Source organism: Amblyraja radiata, chromosome 21 (genome assembly GCF_010909765.2).
Source record: "Amblyraja radiata isolate CabotCenter1 chromosome 21, sAmbRad1.1.pri, whole genome shotgun sequence".
In the NCBI taxonomy this organism is placed as follows: Eukaryota; Metazoa; Chordata; class Chondrichthyes; order Rajiformes; family Rajidae; genus Amblyraja; species Amblyraja radiata.
In genome coordinates, this window is record NC_045976.1 from 11,604,191 (window position 1) to 11,608,620 (window position 4,430).

A 4,430-nucleotide genomic window follows, 5' to 3' on the forward strand; every position below is an offset into this window, starting at 1 on the left:
CCGCTTCACTGGGGCAGAGTCTGCCCGCCCGCCCGCCCCGCGACCCGGGGATGGGACAGAGCCGCCTCTTACCCGCTCAGACCGAGGACCGATCTCTCCACACACGGGGACTGAGACCCCGCTCTTCTTCCCCCCCCCCCTAGACCAAAGCTTGCAATAGGATCTCTGCCCTAGACCGCTCTCAATCTCACCTACTGCCGCTCCGTCCGCGCCTTCTTTTCAAACACCCACTTCCTGCTTCTGGCGGCTTTTGATTGGCTCCCTGGAATGTATCCACTGGAATGTATCCAGTGAAACTTCGCCAGTGGCATGTATCCAGAGGCATGTATCCAGTGGTATGTCCAGTGGCATGTGTCCAGTGAAACGTAGCCAGTGGCATGTATGTATCCAGTGGCATGTATGTATCCAATGGCATGTATCCACTGGAATTCATCCAGTGAAACGTAGCCAGTGAACCGTAGCCAGTGGCATGTATCTAGTGGAATGTATCCAGTGGCATGTATCTAGTGGAATGTATCCAGTGGCATGTATCTAGTGGAATGTATCCAGTGACTCACTTGGGAGCCCCTGAAATGTGTAGGAACTGCAGAAGCCGGTTTAAACCGGTCTGAAGAAGGGTCTCGACCCTATACATCACCTATTCCTTTTCTCCAGAAATACTGCTGCGTTACTCCAGCTTTTTGTGTTTGCCTCCTCAAATGTATCCAGTGAAATGTATCCAGTGACTCACAGTGACCCACTGAAAAGGATTTGAGTATAGGAGCAGGGAGGTTCTACTGCAGTTGTACAGGGTCTTGCTGAGACCACACCTGGAGTATCGCGTACAGTTTTGGTCTCCTAATCTGAGGAAAGTCATTCTTGCCATAGAGGGAGTACAGAGAAGGTTCACCAGACTGATTCCTGGGATGTCAGGACTTTCATATGAAGAAAGACTGGATAGACTCGGTTTGTACTCGCTAGAATTTAGAAGATTGAGGGGGGATCTTATAGAAACGTACAAAATTCTTAAGGGGTTGGACAGGCTAGATGCAGGAAGATTGTTCCCGATGTTGGGGAAGTCCAGAACAAGGGGTCACAGTTTAAGGATAAAGGGGAAATCTTTTAGGACCGAGATGAGGAAAACTTTTTTCACACAGAGAGTGGTGAATCTGTGGAATTCTCTCCCGCAGAAGGTAGTTGAGGCCAGTTAATTGGCTATATTTAAGAGGGAGTTAGATGTGGCCCTTGTGGCTAAAGGGATCAGGGGGTATGGAGAGAAGGCAGGTACAGGATACTGAGTTGGATGATCAGCCATGATCATATTGAATGGTGGTGCAGGCTCGAAGGGCCGAATGGCCTACTCCTGCACCTATTTTCTATGTTTCTATGAAATGTATCCAGTGACATTAAACTTTTTTCCATTTTGTATGAACAATTTTCTTTTTTAATAATTTACAGTGTCGGTCAATTTGCAACTAAAGCCAGTTCATTTCTGAGTTTTATTAATGTCGGTGAAGGACATGGAAACAGGCCCTTCAGCCCAACTAGTCCATGCTGACCAAAATGCCACAAGCATCAAATAACAGTCAATGAGTCTCAATGCAAGCATTCTAACTATTTTGCCACAATGATGAAATTACATTTTATTTTAGTTTAGAGATACAGTGTGGATACGGGCCCTTCGGCCCACCGAGACCACGCTGATCATCGATCACTGTACACTAGCACTATCCTACACACTGGGGACAATTTAATGTTTTTACAGAAACCAATTAACCTACAAACCTGTATATCTTTGGAGTGTGGGAGGATACCGGAGCACCCGGGGAAAACCCACGCAGTTATAGGGAGATTGAACAAACTCTGTACAGACAGTGCTCATTGTCAGGATTGAAACATAGAAATATCGAAAATAGGTGCAGGAGGAGGCCATTTGGCAATTCGATGCAAGCACCACCATTCATTGTAATCATGGTTGATCATTCACAATCAGTAACCCGTGCCTACCATCTCCCCATATTCCTTGATTCCACTAGCTCCTGGAGCTCAATCTAACTCTCTTTTAAATTCATCCAGTGAATTGGCCTCTACTGCCTTGTGTAGCAGAGAATTCCACAAATTCACAACTCACTGGGTGAATTTTTTTTTTCTCATCTCAGTTTTAAATGGTGTTGGAGCCATTTATATTTAGGCTAGCTACAGTTGGCATATTATATTATTTTGTCTAGATATATCTTGCAGTATTATTTTGGACACTAGGGGGCGGTCATTAGATGCACAGAGTGGATATGTATATGGGCATGGGGGACAGGAAGTAACAGACACAGGGAGGGAGAGCATACAGTTCTCACCAGACCAGGGAGAACAGCCAGCTACAACTTGTATGCAGAATAAGGAAAACCTGGCACGTTCATCTCTTTGTTTGTACAACTACTTCAATAAACAACCAAATAAACTGGAAATAACGACTGGAAGATCTGTTCTATTTTGGTCTGTGTAAGATCACTCCTACTTACCTGTGTAGTAATAGCAACGGAAAAGAGGACACTGGAAGAGTCGGAAATTTGTCATTACAAATGACCTCCCCTTTATTCATAGACGGTGGCCCCCTGGTTCTGGACACCCCCAACATTGGGAACATTTTTCCTGCATCGAACCTGGGTCTCTGGCGCTGTAAGGCAGCAGCTCTACCGCTGTGCCACCATGGAGCCCTTTTAATATCGATTTTGTAAACATTTAAAGTAGAATAGTTTTGTGCTCAACCTCTGTTGTTAAATAATGGAAAAGAAATGCAATGTGGGTGTAACCTGATGCTCAAAAAATATCACCTTTCAGAGCTGTATGATACGATGCAATACAATAGACAATAGGTGCAGGAGTAGGCCATTCGACCCTTCTAGCCAGCACCGCCATTCACTGTGATCATGGCTGGTCATCAACAATCAGTACCCCGTTCCTGCCTTCTCCCCATATCCCCTGACTCCGCTATCTTTAAGAGCTCTATCTATTGCGATAGAACTTTATTTTGGTCTGCCAACAGTCATAGAACAGGGATACAGAAAAATAACATTTTGTAATTAGTTCCCTCAAAACAAGTATGTAAATGCAATAGGATAGATTACATTTTCAGTTAAACAATAATATGTTACGGAACGATTATAAGCAGTCATTTTGACAGTGTCATTTACAGAATCTTGTCTTTAACGGTTTAGAATCAACAGTATAATTGTTTGTGTAGGAGGGAGGAAATTAATGGGAAGTGCAACAAATTGGTTAGATTTGTGGAGATGCAACCGTGTTAGAAGAGGATTTAAAACGGTTCCTCTCAAGAGTTGCATCTGTTTACAACACTTTGATAATTTAGGACTTTGGAAGAGATGGGTGGCGCAGCGATAGAGTTGCATCAGAGACCCAGGTTCGATGCGGGCTATGGGTGCTATAGAGTTTCCTCCCACACTCCAAAGACATGCGGGTTTGTAAGTTAATTGACTTCTGTAAATTGTCCCTAGTGTGTGTAGGATCACTGGTCGACATGGATTAGATGGGCCGAAGGGCCTGTTTCTGCGCTGGATCTCTACAGTCTAAAGTCTAAAGATATCAGATTGAATGTTCTAATGAAGACAGGCACAAATATCTGGAGTAACTCAGCGGGACAGGCAGCATATCTGGAGAGAAGGAATGGGTGACGTTTCGGGTGGAGACCCTTCCTCAGACATGCAATGTTCTAATGGATGGCATTCTGTAACAGGGCCCATTGGATGGGATTAAGTGGAGTGATCTACGTGTAAGAGTTCTGCTTGCATTGTTTTCTTTTGTCCCAATGAAACCACAAACAAAATCTTTTCAAAGACAAGAAATAGTAACAGGGATAGAACATAGCACATAGAACAGTGCAGCACAGAAACAAGCCCTTCGGCCCATAATGCCTGGGCCGAAAATGATGTTAAGTTAAACTCCTCCGCTTGTATGTGATCCATATCCCACTATTCCCTGCAAATCCATGCGCCCATCCAAAAGCCTCTTAAATGCCACTATTGTATCTGCCTCCACTCCTACCCCTGGCAGTGTGTTCCAGGCATCCACAATTCTGTGTATAAAAACATGCCTCACGCATCCCCTTTAAGCTTTGTCCCTTTCACCTTAAAGCTATGCCTTCTCGTCATTGACATTTAGTTTTGAGGTACAGCCTGCACCTTTATCATCAACTTGCCCCAGATTCTACCACGCACAACATACTTGAATTGAGTTCAATTGAAAGATCAGAATGGAAACGGACACTTTGTCCCAGCAAGTCCACGGCAACTGTCGATCACCCGTTCACACGAGTTCTACGTTATTCCAATTTCTTATCCACTCCCTACACAACTTATAGAAGCGAATCTCACCTACAAACCCGCACGTGTTTGGGATGTGGGAAGCAACCGGAGCACCCGGAGGAAACCTACGTGGTC

The 4,430-nt window shown here is 44.6% G+C and overlaps 1 protein-coding gene across 2 annotated transcripts in view; it reads right to left on the reverse strand.

The window, feature by feature from the left end:
* arhgef39 (Rho guanine nucleotide exchange factor 39) overlaps positions 1-238 on the reverse strand; it is a 59,620-nt gene extending 59,382 nt beyond the window's left edge. The window contains exon 1 of one of the 2 annotated variants that reach the window (XM_033039524.1): positions 192-238. The gene's annotated coding sequence lies outside the window, so the exon portion shown is untranslated. Of the gene's footprint in view, positions 1-72 lie in introns of both variants that reach the window. The other variant, XM_033039523.1, reaches the window with a different exon arrangement.
* Positions 239-4,430: the final 4,192 nt, after the last annotated feature.